This window comes from Hemitrygon akajei, chromosome 5, assembly GCF_048418815.1.
Source record: "Hemitrygon akajei chromosome 5, sHemAka1.3, whole genome shotgun sequence".
NCBI lineage: Eukaryota > Metazoa > Chordata > Chondrichthyes > Myliobatiformes > Dasyatidae > Hemitrygon > Hemitrygon akajei.
The window spans coordinates 32,987,235-33,004,863 of NC_133128.1; the positions used below are offsets into that span (position 1 = coordinate 32,987,235).

Sequence of the window (17,629 nt, forward strand, 5' to 3'; positions counted from 1 at the left end):
CGAGAGGTAATGTTGCAGCTATATAGGACCCTGGTCAGACCCCACTTGGAGTACTGTGCTCAGTTCTGGTTGCCTCACTATAAGAAGGATGTGGACACCATAGAAAGGGTGCAGAGGAGATTTACAAGGATGTTTCCTGGATTGGGGAGCAGGCCATATGAGAATAGATTGGGTGAACTCAGCTTTATCTCCTTGGAGCGACAGAAGATGAGAGGTGACCTGATAGAGGTGTACAAGATGATGAGAGGCATTGATCGTGTGGATAATCAGAGGCTTCCTAGGGCTAGCACGAGAGGGCACAGTTTTAAGGTGCTTGGAAGGAGGTACAGAGGAGATGTCAGGGGTAAGTTTTTTACGCAGAGAGTGGTGAGGCATGGAATGGGCTGCCGGCAATGGTGGTGGAGGCGGATACAATAGGGTCTTTTAAGAGACTCCTGGACAGGTACATAGAGCTCAGAAAAATAGAGGGTTATGGGTAACCCTAGGTAATTTCTGAGGTAAGAACATGTTTGGTACAGCTTTGTGGGCTGAAGGGCTTGTATTGTGCTGCAGGTTTTCTATGTTTTTATGTAAAAAGATGAAATTTTGAGCTTTAAGCTTGTCCAAACTAGCCAAAATTTACTTGCTGGATAAAGTATATTGTTTCCACATGCCTTGTACTTGATGCACCATTAGGAAGATGAGTAGTATTTAGAAATAAGAAACTGGTTAAGAAAATCGATGTCATTATCTCATACTGCATGGAAATAAGGCCTGTGTGGCCTGATGTGGTCACACGGACAATAAGCAAACTTCCCACAGGCAGATCGGAGGCATTCAGAACAGTTGCTGGAGCTGTGTCACCATGTGCCCAGAAGTCTAAATTATAACTCATTCAATCCCATCCTCCTAGTCACAGAATGCACGTACGTTATGGGATACATCAGAGTGAACAGCCAGCACCTTTTCTCCTGGGAGGCAGTGGTCAATGCCAGAGGAAGCCCATTTAAGGTGAGTGGAGGAACATTTAGGGTAGATGTTTGAGGTAGGTTTTCTACATTGTTACTGATGGGTGCCTGGTATGCACTGCCCGGGGTGGTGGGAGAGGCTGATAGAATATGGACACTTAAGAGAATTTAAATAGGCATGTGGATATAAGGAAGATGGGGGGGGGGGGGGGAGGCGGAGGTGTTATGGGCCATGTCGGAGGGAAGGGTTAATTTGATTGTGGAGTAGGTTTATATAGGTTGCCACTACATAATGGGCTGGAGACCCCATACGGTGCGGTACTGCTCTACAGAAAGAGCTTGGCTGAGAAATGCTCACGAAGCAAACTGGTCAGTTATTGCTGTTACGTACCTCGTAACTGGGTGTCTTACCAGCAAAAATAGAAGTATCTGTTGGAGTCTGGTACTATTTTCTGAACAGTGTTTATTAGTAAAATATATAAATCAATATCAATGCAAATATACAGATAATACACGTTAGCAATACTAAACCTAAAGGTGTGGGTATAATAATAATCAATAATAAACAAGCTCTATCGTTGTCTAGGGGATAATGAATTATCATGGGAAAGTCTAAAGTTCAGTTCAGTTCATGTAGGCTGAGGTAGTTGTTGATTCTTTTGGTGTAACCGTTGGGGGGGGGGAGAGAGAGAGCGAACAGTGACAGCTAGTCATTCAAACCTTCCTTTATTTTCTTGATCCGTCGATATGTTGTGGCCATTCAGGTATGATCCCTCTGTCCTTCAAAGCTAGACCGTTCTTCTATGGTGGGCTTGTCACCCAGGCAAGGGTGGACACACACACAAGCCCCCACCGGCCTTGCTATAAACACTGTGAGTTAAAATTGACCAATCCTTCATTCGGTCTCCGATGCCCCCACACTTTCTCGTGGGTTCCAGTCCCTAAACAGTGCTCACTCATGTGTCTCTTGGTGCGTCTCCTGGTGTGTCTGAGGGGTGTCTCCCCAGACCTCACTTTTATCCCTACTCACGGGGTCTCAGATGTCAATCAGTTTTGAATGGCTTAGTCCATCAAACCAGCCCACTCCAGCTGTCCACTGAGGAATTTTAATGAACAGAATAGTACCAAGTAAACAGCCCCCTCCGGAGCCGTGAGTCTTACAGGAGTCATAATATGGTCTCTCTCCCCCGGTGTTATCTCGCCCTTGTCTGAAGCAAATGTTCCAGTCCCAATATGTTTTGTTCCATCTCTTTCTCTCTCATTAACAGCCTGGCAACAGTAACGATTTGTAATTCTCCCAGGGGAGGGGGACATGGGCAACCTTGCACCCTTCTGCCCATCAGAGCTGTTCATCCTTCGTAACATTGCGTACAAATTAGATTTCAGAGCACAGGGTATATTGATGGCAGAGAGGTTGACATTAAATTTATTTGCTTGGGTTTTGATTATTTAAACTATTCTGTTGACAGACAGACATACTTTATTGATCACGAGGGAAATTGGGTTTCATTTTGGATAGTGTTGAGTTTCCTCTTTGTTCTGACTGCAGCCATTAAAGTCATTCTGTTGCACTCCTGAATTGGGCCTTGACCAGACTCAAAAACATGATTGGTAGTCAGCACAAATCAGAGTTAGTAAAGAGGGGCCAGGAGGTGAACTAGTTATTCTAGAGTTAATGCTTGTTAATCGTGGTTTTCACTAGTTTGGTCACATATCAACTCTAGATGGTGTTACGAATGTGGAGCAACTCTGAGAGGCCGAAGGGTGCAAAGTTGCCCCCTCCTTTTTGAGAATTGCAAGATTGCTAGTATTTCGGGTATGAGACCCAGGAGATGAGAGAGGTGCACAGTATGTCAGTAATGAGAGAGACACAGGAACAGCAAAGGCAGTTGTTATAGACACCGCAGAATACACAAGGTTTGGAATGTCTCCTAACAAACGCGGAACGGAACCACTGATTACTGCTATTGTCTCTTGGAGAAGGAATTGTATATTGAGTACTGTACTATTCATTGAAACCCCTCAGGGGACAACCAGAGTGGTCTGGTTGAGGAATTGCATCATCCCAACCTGATTGAGATCTGAGACCCCGTGAGTGAGGATAAAAGGAGGGTCTGGGGAACACCCCTTAGACACATCAGGAGAAACGCTAGAAATCCAGTGACAGCATTTTATAGCGAAGCTGGTGAGAGCTTGTGTGTGTCCTCCCTTGCCTGGGTAGCGGGCTCATCACGGAAGAATGGTTTAGCTAAAGGAGACGTCACACTTGAATGGCCACAACAACAAGACACCGACGGATCGAAATCATAAAGGAAGGTTGGCAAAACACTTAGCGGGAACTGTTCCCATTCTCCTATATCTCTCTCTCTCTCCAACAATTGCAACACAGCGACAAACAAACGACGGCAGCCTGTATCAACTGAAATGAACTTTAGATTTCCATCGGACAATTCATTATCCCCTAGACAATGATAGAGCTTATTTCTTATTTATTATTATTATACCCGCACTTTTAGGTTTAGTATTGACGATGTATATTATCTGTATACTTGCATTGATATTATTTTTACTAATAAATACTGTTAAAAATAGTATCACCAGACTTCAACGGATGTCTCTATCTTTGCTGGTAAGTAACCCAGTTACGGGGTTCGTAACAACTTGGGGCCTCGTCTCAAGATTTGATACCAAATTGGAGGGCCAGTAAATTGGGCTTTTAAGTCCAAACTTGGATCTGGTTGCACGGGTAACCAGACGGGAAACCAGCAAAGATGGACGTAGACGTATTTATAAAAAACCCGACTCCGGAGGCACTAGACGCTGCCACAAAGTCGGACTTGATAAATATTGCGAAAGGACTAAATCTCGCAGAGGTGAGGTTGTCAATGAAAAAGTGGGAGGTGCAGAGGGCCATAACTCAGTATTATATTGAGAAGAATGTGTTTTCAGCTGAGGTATTGGAAAATATCCCTGAAAAGGTACCAGCTATTGGGACGGCTCAGTTAGAGTTGGAAAAATTAAGGTTGGAGCATGAAATTAAGTTAAAATAGCTGGAAGCAGCTGAAAAGCAGAGGGAGCATGAAATTAAGTTAAAACAGCTGGAAGCAGCTGAAAAGGAGAAGGAAAGAGCTGAAAAGCAGAGAGAGTATGAGCTCCAGCTAAAGGAGTTAGAGGTGAAAAGGGAGAAGGAAAGAGCTGAAAAGCAGAGGGAGCATGAACTTAGGTTAAAACAGCTGGAAGCAGCTGAAAAGGAGAAGGAAAGAGCTGAAAAGGAAAAGGAAAGAGCTGAAAAGCAGAGGGAGTATGAGGAGAAGGAGAAACAGAGGCAACATGAGCTGGACATGGAGACGTTAAGGAAAGTGTGAAGAGCTCAAGGGCCAGACCAAGAGGAGAGGTTTAATGTTAGTAGGGAGTTTAGGTTAGTACCTCTGTTCAAGGAGACGGATGTTGATAGTTATTTCTTGCATTTTGAAAAGGTGGCTGTGAGTCAGAAGTGGCCCAGAAATTAGTGGGTGGCGTTGTTACAAAGTGTGCTAAAAGGGAAGGCACAACGGGCATATGCAGCGTTGTCTGTGGACGAGGAGGAGTATGAGAATTACGAGGAAGTAAAGCAGGCCATTCTTCAGGCCTACGAATTGGTACCTGAGGCCTATAGATAAAAGTTCAGAAATTTAAAGAAAGTGTGGAATCAGATGTATGCAGAGTTTGCCTATGAGAAGGGTGTGCTCTTGGATCGCTGGTGTGCAGCAGAAATGGTGGAAGAAGATTTTCGGCATTTAAGGGAGTTAATTCTGACTGAGGAATTTAAGGGTTGTGTTTCAGATGATATCCGGATGTATTTGAAGGAGAAGCCGAATGAGTCCATATCCGAATTTGCCAGGTTCGCAGATGAATATGCCCTAACTCACAAGACAAAGTTTTCCTCGAATAATAGTTACCAGAAAGACCGTAGGAACGGTAGAGAAAGCCCGCCCGCTGAGGCAGAAATTCAGCCCGGAGCTAGTGGTAAAAATAAGAAGGAAGAAAGGCAAGATGGCAGGAGGGGTCCTGGCTTGACCTGTTTTAATTGTGGAACGGTGGGTCATATTGAAATGCAAGGAGACAGGAAAAGGGAAAGCAGCAGTCCCTACAGGATGTATTGTGTTGATCAGTAAATCGACGAGAAAGCCCCAGGTAGATAGAATACGAGAGGGGCGTGAGAAATTTATTTCAGAAGGGACCGTGTCTGTGAAAGAGGGAGGAACACCAGTTCCAGTGTGGATCTGGAGAGATACTGGAGCTGAGCAGTCATTGATTCTCAGTAAGGTACTAGATGTTGGTCCTGAGACTGGAGGGGTAGCTTTGAGAGGCATAGGAAAAGGGACAGAAGCTGTGCCTTTGCATAGGATCATTATAAATTGTGAGCTGGCATCAGGGCCAGTTGAAATAGGGGTGCGATCAGAATTTCCGAGAACCAACGTGGACGTCCTTCTGGGTAACGATTTAGCCGGGGGTGAGGTTTGGTCAGCAACGAAGCTGACGAGCCAGCCCGTAAGTGTTGAGGACCCGCCCCTAGATTCCAAGATCTATCCCGCATGCGCGATCACTCACAGCATGTCGAGAAAGACAGCTGAGAAAGAGACCAGTTTAAATCAGGCCAGTATCGATTTGGCTGAGACGTTTTTACCGACCCTGTACCAAGAGGGGTTGGGGAATGGTAAAACAGAGAATAGGGAGGTGAAAGAGAGTAAGGGAGAGGAGGTAGACCTACCCTTAGCCAAGAGGAAATTTATAGAGGCACAGAGTAAAAATGAGAAACAGATAAGGCTGTTAGAAGGTCCAGGGTTGGACATGGATGATCTGTCTGGCTTGACAGAACTGTTTGAAGAAGTTGAAAATTTTAAAGGTGTTCCCGATAATGAAATGAGGGCAGTCCTAGATGAAAAGGATGCCATTACCTTGAAGGAGTCTGCTGGGTTGGCAGATGAGGTTGTTTCAGCCCGCAGGGTTGAGTTTACTCCGGAAGGGAGTTGCCCAGAGAGTAACTGGGAGGATTAGGGGAACTTAGAATTTGAAACGGGGACGGCTATTGAAAGCCTGGAAGAGGCAGATGTCCCGTTTGAGTGTGTTCAAGATGTGGATGCATGTAGTACTGAACCTAGTAATGAAACTCAGGAAAAGTCTGAGGTATTTGATTCAGTTAAAAAGGAATGCAGTCCTTGTGGGTCAGATGGACTTGGTTCAGTGAAGAAAGGGTTAACCTTGGTAATAGTGGGAAGTGAGAATTCCCAGTTGTTTGTGTTCGAAGGTGTGTTAAAAGTTAGTAAGGAGATAAAAGGTGGTGATGTGTATATGATTATTGAAGGAGAAGGGAAAAGTGTAGTTCCTAAGTTGAATGAAAAAAATTTAAAGTCTGGATTGGTGTCAGAAGCAGTAACCAGGCTGAAGGGACAATGGCTTGTTAACACGGTGCCTGCGAATCAATTACAGTTTGATTTGGAATGTAAAGGTGCCCCACCTGCTAATGTTATTCAAGGGTGTGCTGTGAAGAGGCAGAATTTGAAATGTTGTTTGGACAAAGAGGGATCGCTTGCAGATATTAAACTGAAAACTAATAGAATGTAGGGTCCTGAAGATAAAACTAACGACTTGCTTAAAAATAAAGAATTGTGTGGACGTGCAGAAAATGGGCTAAGTTTGGAAAACATTGTTGACAAAATAACTCCTATGAAAGGAGCATGCAAATGCCTATTCCACACTGGTACGCAAGCTAACCACATGGGAGTTAACTGGAAAAGGGGCAAGGGTTGACGGGATGCCACTTTAAATAACAGGATCCGGTTTTTAAGGGATTTCGACAAAGCATGTAAATAATAAAGACAACACCATGAAAGATTGACTGTTAAGTTTGAAAGTAAAATAAAGATTAGTATTTGCATAAACTTTTGTAATATACACGTAAGCTAAGATCACAACTCTTTAGTTTTGTTTTGCTGAAGAAAAGGAATAAACATAGGTGGTTATTAAATTGGAGTCTGATGCTACAGGAATTTATTAAGGTACAAGATATTAAGATATTAAAGGAAGTGACAATGTAATCGCTAACTGTTTAGGTGCTAACTTGAATGTATAACTGTATTACTCTGTAGTGAAAACTCTTTTGTATTGTGTTAGATTCTGAAATTCTGTAAGACTCTGTAGTAGTTAATTTTTACCTGTGGTAAAAATCCTTAGAAGGATGGTGGTGTTACGAATGTGGAGCAACTCTGAGGGGCCGAAGGGTGCAAAGTCGCCCCCTCCTTTTTGAGAATTGCAAGATTGCTAGTATTTTGGGTATGAGACCCAGGAAATGAGAGAGATACACAGCATGTCAGTAATGAGAGAGACACGGGAACAGCAAAGGCAGTTGTTATAGACACCGCAGAATACACAAGGTTTGGAATGTCTCCTAACAAACGTGGAACAGAACCACTGATTACTGCTATTGTCTCTTGGAGAAGGAATTGTGTATTGAGTACTGTACTATTCATTGAAACTCCTCAGGGGACAACCAGAGTGGTCTGGTTGAGGAATTGCATCATCCCAACCTGATTGAGATCTGAGACCCCCGTGAGTGAGGATAAAAGGAGGGTCTGGGGAACACCCCTCAGACACATCAGGAGAAACGCTAGAAATCCAGTGACAGCATTTTATAGCGAAGCCTGTGAGAGCTTGTGTGTGTCCTCCCTTGCCTGGGTAGCGGGCTCATCACGGAAGAACGGTTTAGCTAAAGGAGACGTCACACTTGAACGGCCACAACAATAAGACACTGACGGATCGAAATCATAAAGGAAGGTTGGCAAAACACTTAGCGGTAACTGTTCCCATTCTCCTATCTCTCTCTCTCCAACAATTGCAACACAGCGACAAACAAACGACGGCAGCCTGTATGAACTGAAATGAACTTTAGATTTCTATCGGACAATTCATTATCCCCTAGACAACGATAGAGCTTATTTCTTATTGATTATTATTATACCCGCACTTTTAGGTTTAGTATTGACAACGTATATTATCTGTATATTTGCATTGATATTATTTTTACTAATAAATACTGTTAAAAATAGTATCACCAGACTTCAACGGACGTCTCTATCTTTGCTGGTAAGTAACCCAGTTACGGGGTTCGTAACAATGGTGATAATCCCCCAAGACAGTGGTGGTAGTAAGCGACTCAGCTGTAATGGTTCTGTGAAAAGTTACAAACAGTTCCTTTTGGAGCTGACACTTAGTGCTATAAATTTTGTTTGTTACATATCAGCCTCTTTATTATCCGGGTTCTGCATGTGGCAAGAATTAAGTAAATACGAGGAAATCTGCAGATGCTGGAAATTCAAGCAACACACACAAAATGCTGGTGGAACACAGCAGGCCAGGCAGCATCTATAGGGAGAAGCACTGTCGACGTTTCGGGCCGAGACCCTTCGTCAGGACTAACCGAAAGAAAAGATACTAAGAAATTTGAAAGGAGGGGGAGGGGGAAATGTGAAATGATAGGAGATCGGAGAGGGTGGGATAAAGCTAAGAGCTGGAAAGGTGTTTGGCAAAAGGGATACAGAGCTAGAGAAGGGAAAGTATCATGGGACAGGAAGCCTAGGGAGAAAGAAAAGGGGAGGAGAGCACCAGAGGGAGATGGAGAACAGGCAAAGTGATGGGCAGAGAGAGAACAAAAAGGGGAGGGGGGATAAAATAAATAAATCAGGGATGGGGTAAAAAGGGGAGGGGGGGCATTAACAGAAGTTAGAGAAGTCAATGTTCATGCCATCAGGTTGGAGGCTACCCAGACAGTATATAAGGTGTTGTTCCTCCAATCTGAGTGTGGCTGCATCTTGACAGTAGAGGAGACCATGGATAGACATATCAGAATGGGAATGGGACGTGGAATTAAAATGTGTGGCCACTGGGAGATCCCGCTTTCTCTGGCAGACAGAGCGTGTTGTAAGTGAAACTGTACACTGAAATCATCTATTAGTCCACCTGCCATATTAAAAAGGTCAAGATAATGTTGCTGTGAATGGATACATAGAGCACTCTCATGATGTTGCTAATCTGTTTTATTGAACTTTCTTTTAACTGTCAATAACAGGCTTTAATTTATGCAGCCAAATTGTTTGCGCTTGTCAATTACTTTATAGTAATGTCCTTTTGTTGACATTTAAAAACATTCCTATTGTATGATCAACAGGGCCTACAGATATTCATTCTGTTCACCGCTCGGTAGAAAGTATTTCAAAAAATCTGTGCTGCTTGGGATTGCAGATTTTCCATGAACAGTATCATTCATTCAAGAAGATTTTCATTTCAAAGTTTTAGCACTCCAGAAAACAAAGGAAGATACAAACAATATAGTGCAATGAGCTTCTCAGAAACTACAAGTTATGTTCCTCCCATTCTATATTAGAACACTGAGTGTCATTTTGACCAGCATTTCTCTATCATTCTTCACTAACTCCTGATCTTCTTTTCCTGATGCCTTCTTCATCTGAAATGATAGTGCCAATGATGAAAAAAATTGTTGTGCGTTCATTTACAAAGCTCAGCAGTAATATTCCACTTGGTGAAAGTAATGTGGCTGTTAACTTCTAATTAATTTCAAGTCAAAACACTGTTACCTGAACATTATTCAAACAAAAACAACTTTGCATGTGGTTGCAAAATTTGAAACTCTTGTCTTGAATGAATTGGAATAAATTGCCTTAGCATATTTTTGCACTGTTAATGATCAATTGATCAATAATTTTGATGATACCTTTTCAAATATCGTAAAGCTAGGTGCTTCACTGAAAAAAAACCTGCCACTCTAACTTAGCCTAGCATTGATATAAACTTAGACCCAGGGTGTTGTGATTGATTATTAAGTGAGCTTGAAAACTGTCCAGAAGGTCAATCAGTAGAACCTTTAGAACATCCAAAATTTTGGTTGCTATCCCAAACAGAAGGCAAGCAATGACCTGATATGATTGAATCTACACTTAAGCTATAGTGCCAGAATTCTCTAGAATAGACGTACCAAAGACGGCATTACAATGGTATATAGTCAGTTAGAGTAGGTCCTGGAGCCCTTAAGGTAGATACTGGACACATGAAAACTCATGAATGAAGTCAAGTATAGGAAGGGAACCTTCTGCTGTACTCCCTCACCTGATGACTCAGTAATTCTTCCTGATGAACAACATTATAAACAAGCACCAAGGAAGCAATGGCACAAGAATTAACTCTGGGTACTATCCACCCCAAGTGTAACTTAGTAGCACCATGATTGTTTGGACAGGTCAAGTTCTGAAGGACAGTGCTATTAGAATGGATTTGTTGGCAGTTAGTGTGAGTACCATCATGGTAAGGAAAGCTGTCATCCTTCTCAATAGAGATTTGACCAGTCACACATCTATGGACGCTTGTGATGACTGCACTATCGTGGATAACTTCCGTTATGTTGCATTGCCATTGTAGTAAACGGGTGGCAACTCAAAACTAAGAGGCAAGTGACTCAAACTGTGGAAACCATCAAATGCAGATGGCTTTCATCAGCAAAAGAATTGTGTTTTGCCACAATCTGCTACTTCATTCTAACATATTCCTCAATCCTATCATTACTAACCTATCTGGGGGCAACTTCATGAAACTGCGATAGGTGTGTGTGTGTGTGCATGCGTGCGCGCCTTTTTCTGGACCTTTGAAACGGATAACATATCCTTCAATTCCACCAACCTTTCCCCAGAGATTTTTCATTTGTTGAGTACATGCAATTGCCTTGGCATTGAATCTTCTACAACAATCTTGCCGGCATCATGCCATATAAAAGTTAGGCTTCCTGATAACCAACAGACCAGATCAAATTTCGGTATTCCTATCACATTCAGTGGTGATTTGTAGTCGACGATATTATCCATCCTTAATGATGGTGGAACGTCACATGCATATAGACACAAGGCTAAGCCGTAATCATCTGAACATACACCAGAGTAGTGCTGAAATTGTGCTTCCGTGCTAGCCTTTATCCAAGCCATTCCAGTACAGCTACAACACATCTACAAACCTATTTGTAATTTCAGAATCAGAATTAATATCACTGGCATATGTCGCAAAATTTGTTAACTTTGTGGCAGCAGTACAATACAATATATGATAAATATAGATAAAATAATGAATTACAATAAGTATACATATGAATTTTAAATAGATAAAAATGTAAAATCAGAGATAGAAAGTTGTGAGATAATGTTCATGAGTTCAGTATTCATTTAGAAATTGGATACCAAACGGGAAGAAGCTGTTTCTGAATTTTCCTTAAATGTGCTTCACGCAAACAAAAGCTAGCTAGTCTGATTACTTATTGTCACATATCCTACTTGTAATCATTAGAAAGTAACAATAGTGTGGTTGTATGTAACAGTGCTATCAAACCGCACTCTCTGAATGCTGATCCGCACACCTATGCTTGGCTTAGGTTCCACCAGGGCCATTGGTGAACATTTGGATCATAAAACAAGGGAAGATGCTGGCGATGTTTGGGGGCCATTACCTTGGGACCAATGGCGCACAGTTATCCAAGCTCGAGTCTTGGACACCACCAATTTTCAGAATTTCATCATTGACCTTCCCTCCATCACACGAACAAAATGCGATAGTTGAAGAAAGTTGTGCTGTGTTCAGTTCCCTCACAGTTTGGCAACAAAGAAGTAGCCCATGCTTTCATGCAGCAAGACTTTGACAATATTTAGATATGGACCCATAAGGAACAAATAATACTCATGTACTGCAATGTCAATTGTGTCTATACACATAAATTTATTCAAAGAAATGAAAGTCTAAACACCTCCCATGACATTCAAAGTTCAAAGTGAATTTATTATCAAAGTACATATATGACACCCGATACTACCGAGAAACATTTTCTTAATACAAAGAAACACTATAGAATCAATGAAAAACTGCACACAACAAAGATATATAAACAACTAATGTACAAAAGACAACAAACTACAAATACAAAAAGAAAATAAAGCAAAATAATAATTAAGGATGGATTGTACACTGACATTGGTGGAGGAGGAGAGGTGGAGCGAAGTCAAGATGGTACTACATGGTGACTCCTTTGCTTGCATCTTTGGAAACAGCTCTATTTCTATCTTTGACATTTTTTCTTCCTTTTCAAGACCCTGACCTGGAGTTACCCTCTGACTTTGGTTCTTTGTGGGAATAGGACCTGCTCTCAGGGCCTCACGACTGGCTGCTTTTTGATATCCCAAGGAAGTGGCCTGGAAGACTAGTGCACCTTCAGGGTTCACTCTGGAGATGTGCTGATTCTAGTGCGGTGCCTGTGACTGAAGCGTCACAGGAGAACATGGAATACTGGGAGCAGAGGGTTAGCTGCAGGGGGTTGTGTGTCCAGAGAGCTGTGCCTTATCGGTGCCAACTCCCCAGTGCAGAGCTCGGAAAAAGTAATGCAACAGACTTTTAACATTGTAAATCAGCAAGTTGATATGTCTCCCCTCTCACTGTGAATGGGGACACCTCTTTTTCCCTTATTAAGGAGGGGGAGAGAGAGAGTGCCTGTGGTAGTTGAATCAGGTGAATGAGGAGTTTTTGGGGTACTGCAAGTCTGTGTCTTTATTGATTCTTTGCTGCACACTTGAGTGCTCAGTGGAGGATGCTGTTGCTTTTTTTGCTGGTGGGGGGGGTCATTCCCTTGCTGCTGCTTGTATGTGGGAGGGGGGAGGGCTTTGGAGTTCTAGTGTTTTACTGTCATTCATTCTTTTGGGCACTCTGTTTTCGTGGATGTTTGCGAAGAAAAAGAATTTCAGGATGTATATTGTATACATTTCTCTGACATTAACTACCTATTGAAACATTGTATCGTTGACTACAAGTCACCACTAGATGTGATAGAACTCCATAACTTTTATCTGATCTATTGGTTATAAGGAGGTCTAGCTTTATATGCGGCATGCACCCTGATGCACCATCAATAACTCACTCTGAGACGTAAGAAGCGAGATATCGGCTTTTATTGACTGGAAGAATGAACAACACTACATCCTGGAGAATGAGGCCGGACTCAGGCCTCAATTGCCTTTATACAGGGGTCTGTGGGAGGAGCCACAGGAGCAGTCAGCAGGGGTCTGTGGGAGGAGTCACAGGAGCAGTCCAGACAGGTATATGTAGTTCACCACACACCCAGAAAGACTTTTGTAGAAGTTTCAAGGCCAAGGCAATTGCATTGTATACTACAAATGGTAAAGGCTGGTGGAATTGAAGGATTACCTCAAAGTTCAAAGTAAATTTATTATCAAAGTATAAATCTATGTCACCATATACAAGCCTGTGATTCATTTTCTTGTGGGCATACTCAATAAATATATGGAATGAGAACCATAACAGAGTGAATGAAAGACTGCCCAACTTGGGATTTCAACCAGAGTGCAGAAGACAACAAATGTTGCAAATACAAAAATAAAAGAAATAATAATAATCAATAAATATTGAGAACATGAGATTAAGAGTCCTTGAAAGTGAGTCAATAAAAAAACATGAAATGCTGGCAGAACTCAGCAGGCCAGACAGCATCTATGGGAGGAGGTAATAACGACGTTTCGGGCCGAAACCCTTCATCAGGAGTGAGTCCTTGAAAGTGAGTCCATTGGTTGTGTGAACATTTCAATGATGGACAAGTTGAGTGAAGTTATTTCCTTTAGTTCAAGAACCCTGATAGTTAAGGGGTAGTAACTATCCCTTAACCTGGTGGTGTTTGTGCTCCTGTATCTTCTTCCTGATGGCAACAGCAAGAAGAGAGCATGTCCTGGGTGGTGGGGGTCCCTGATGGTGGACGTTGCTTTCCTGTGACAGTGTTTCATGTAGATGTGCTCAGTTGTTGGGTGGGCTTTAACCATGATGGAATGGGCCATATTCGCTACTTTTTTGTAGGATTTTCTATTCAAGGGCATTGGTTTTCCATACCAGGCTGTGATGCAGCCAGTCAATATACTCTCCACTACACATCAATAAAAGTTTGTCAAAGTTTTACATGTTATGCCAAACCTTCACAAACTCCTGAGAAAGTAGAGGCACTGCTGTGCTTTCTTTATAATTGCATTCAGGTGCTGGGTTTAAGACAGGTCCCCTGAAATAATAACAGTGAATTGTTGATCCTGTCCACCCCTGATCCACTGATGAGGACTGGCTCATGGACCTCTGGTTTCCTTCTCCTGAAGTCAATAATCAGCTCCTTCATCTTGCTAACATTGGGTAAGAGGTGGTTGTTGCAGCACCACATCTTCAATATCCCTCCAAAATGCTGATTCATCATCACCTGTGTTTCAAAGCTCTGGCGGAAGGTTGCAAAAATGCGCACAGAGGTGTGTGAGGGTACACTGGCTCTGGTTGGTGGAGCAGCTTGATCCACTACCCCCCCCCCCCCCCCGGTAGGATGGTACATTTGGACTGAGGACGTGCCCATATGCCCACCCTGCAGCCCAGTATCGTGACTCATCCCCGCTGCAGCCTGCCAGCTCCCCCAGAGGTGAAAGGTGTGCACGCAGGCGCACTGGCCTCCGTTTGCCACGTCCAGAGGAGGTCTGGGAGGAGGGATTTCCCGTCGTGGTGAGAGAAGTCGGGGGAATAGCACAGCCCAGGACTGGACTGGCAGGGCAGGCAGGTGCCGAGCTCGCTTCCAACCTCCACCCGCAGGTCTGTACGGCACTTTCTTTCAAAAGCTCCCGCCGCAGAGCTTGCTATTACATTAGGAGATGGTAATCGTGAGGAAGGTAGAAAGGAGCCGGGCCTGGTCTGTCTGGTCTGGCGCAGCCCGGCCCGGCATCTTTCACCCAATCATTCATCCGAAGTTCAACCAACTGATCATCTGCAACTCTCTCCCTTTCTCTTGAGGCCCGAGTATTGCAAGGAATTTTACCCCCTCTTTCTGATTAATTGCAGTACCTTCATTTCTTTCATGGATTTTTTTTTGCTTGTGGATGGTGTAAATTCTTGGCAGGAAATCTGTCTACGCCTGTGCGCAGGCGTGTTGCCAATATGAATGGGAGTCCTGCTTTGGGGGAGGGTGAGACCACGATTGTTGTAAAGACAGGACTGGGATCCAGGGCACTTGACACTTCATGAATAGGAGGTTTTGTGCTGCGTAACCGAGAGAAAAAATGAATTCTCAAGAAGACCAGTATTTTAAAGATGAAAAACTTCTGTTGTCACTTTAAATGATAGTTCTCTAGAAACAGGTTTTGATTTAATCATTTTTTTTTCAGCCAGCTTCCTATAACTAAAAACTTGTGGCAATTCTGTTTTATTGTAGAAAAAAGATATAAATACTGCTTGCCCTGAATTATAGTCCATGTTTGAGTCTACATAGTAAGTGAAATGAAGGGCGTAATCAAACATGGGCTCTTGACCTACTGGACATCATCAGAATCAGACTTTAATCGCCAAGTACCTATGCACATACAAGGAATTTACTTCCGGCAGATGTTGTCTCTCTGCTCATAACAATAATAATGATAAATATAAATGAAAATATAGATTATACATAACAGGTAGTGCAATCCAAGTAATAGTTAGCTGACAGTTAACCGGCAGTTAACTGTTCAGCAAAGTGACCGACATTCAGGTGGTGGTGGAAATTAATACAATATTTGGAAAATCAATTGCAATTTGTTTATTTGTCATTTTGTCTATACATTTGCAAAACATATTTCCCAAATATAAAATCTGTAAAGGTACATGATTCTAAAAGGGCTTGGTAGAAGCAGGGCGATATATTTCCTGACCAGAACTTGAGGTCATTGATTAAAAATAAAGGCCAGCACATTTAGGACTGAAATGCTGAAAAATTTGCTGTGTGAAAGGGCTGTGAGTGCTCAGCTATTCATTCAAAGATGATACTGTTGCATTTGTGGGTATTAGATGAATGAGGGGATATTGGTATAGGACGTGATAGATCAGCTGTATTATTGTTTTATTCTGGAATAGGTTTGAGGTGCTGAGTGGCTTGGTTCTGCACCTGTCCTTTACAGTTTTATAACAGAAGTATTCAGCAGATCAGATAGCATTCGTGGAGAGAGAAGGAATTAATGCTTCAGGTCTTTGAACTTTCCTTAAAACTGGTTGGAGCTGAAGGTTTTTGCTGAGGATGGAGATAGCTGTAGAAGTGAATATTAATAAATACCATCTCAAAAACAATGAATGTAAACAAAGGGACATCAGAACTAGATTTACTATCACTGGCTTACAGGACGTGAAATTTATCGTTCTGTGGCAACAGCATAGTACATTGATAAGAATCTGATAGCAGAGGGGAAGAAGCTGTTTTAAAATGTGGATTCTGGGTCATTAGGCTCCTGTGCTTCCTGTCTGATTATAGTAATGAGACAAGGGGATGTTCCAAATGGTGATGGTCTTTAGTGATGGATGCCACTGCCGTAATGCACTAGCTCTTGAGGATGTCCTTGATAATGGTGAGGATTGTGCTCATGGTGGAGCTGACTAAGTCTATAACCCACTGTAACACCTTGTGATCCTGTATGTGCGATCATGTGTGTAGAGCTCGGCTATAATGCAACCAGTCATAATGCTCCTTTATATCTGTAGGAATTTGTAAGAGTCTTTAGTGACATACTGAATCCTATACGCCTTTCAAAGTAGAGCCACCAGTGTACCTTCGTGATTGGATCAAATACTTGAAACTGCTTTCATTGAAACTCTCACCAGAGAGAGGGTCAGAGCTAATTTAAGGTGGCCATTTCTGGATGAGAACTGCTATTAAATTAAACCCATTTCCAAAAATAAATATTTCAAATATTGAATGGAAACAGAAACACCAGAAATATATAAGGGGTCAGGTGGTGTCTGTTGTGAGAGAAACAATATTAGTGCTTCAGATTGCTAATCTTGATATTAAAAATGAGCTTTATAAGACTACAAGACATAGGAGCATAATTAAGCTATTTGGCCTGTCGAATCTGCTCTGCCATTCAATCATGGCTGATCCTTTTCTCCACCTTCTCAGCCCCACTCCCTGGTCTGCTCCCCATAACCTTTGATGCAGTGTCCAATCAAGAACCTGTCAGGCTCTGCCTTAAATACACCCAATGACCTGGCCTCCACAGCTGCACATGGTAATAAATTCCACAAGTTCACCACCCTCTGGCTAAAGAAATTTCTTGCATCTCTGTTTTAAATGGACACCGCTCTAACTTGAGACTGTGTCCTCTTGTTCTACATTCCCCCACCATGGGAAACATCTTTTCCACATCTACTTTGTCTAGGTCTTTCAACATTTAAAAGGTTTCAATGAGATCTCTACCGCATCCTTCTAAACTCCAGTGAGTATAAACCCAGAGCTATCAAACGTTCCTTGTGTGATAACCCTTGCGTTCCCAGAATCATCCTTGTGAATCTCTTCTGAACCCTCTCCAATACTTTTTTCTTAGATAAGAAGCCCAAACTGTTCACAATACTCACACCAGTGCCTTATAAAGCGTCAGCATCATATCTCTGCTGTTGTATTCTAAACCTCTTGAAATGAATGCTAAAATTGCATTTGCCTTCCTCACCACTGACTCTACCTGGAAGTTAACCTTTAGGTTGTTCTGCACAAGGACTCCCAAGTCACTTTGCATCTTAAATTTCTGGATTTTCTCCCCGTTTAGAAAATAGTC

The 17,629-nt window shown here is 42.4% G+C and overlaps 1 protein-coding gene across 3 annotated transcripts in view; it reads left to right on the plus strand.

Annotated features, from left to right (window-relative positions):
- The first annotated feature begins 14,499 nt into the window (after positions 1-14,499).
- The window catches only part of tfg (trafficking from ER to golgi regulator), a 114,907-nt gene continuing 111,777 nt past the window's right edge, over positions 14,500-17,629 (plus strand). For all 3 annotated transcript variants that reach the window (XM_073045206.1, XM_073045207.1, XM_073045209.1), the window contains exon 1: positions 14,500-14,651. The gene's annotated coding sequence lies outside the window, so the exon portion shown is untranslated. The remainder of the gene's footprint in view (positions 14,652-17,629) is intronic.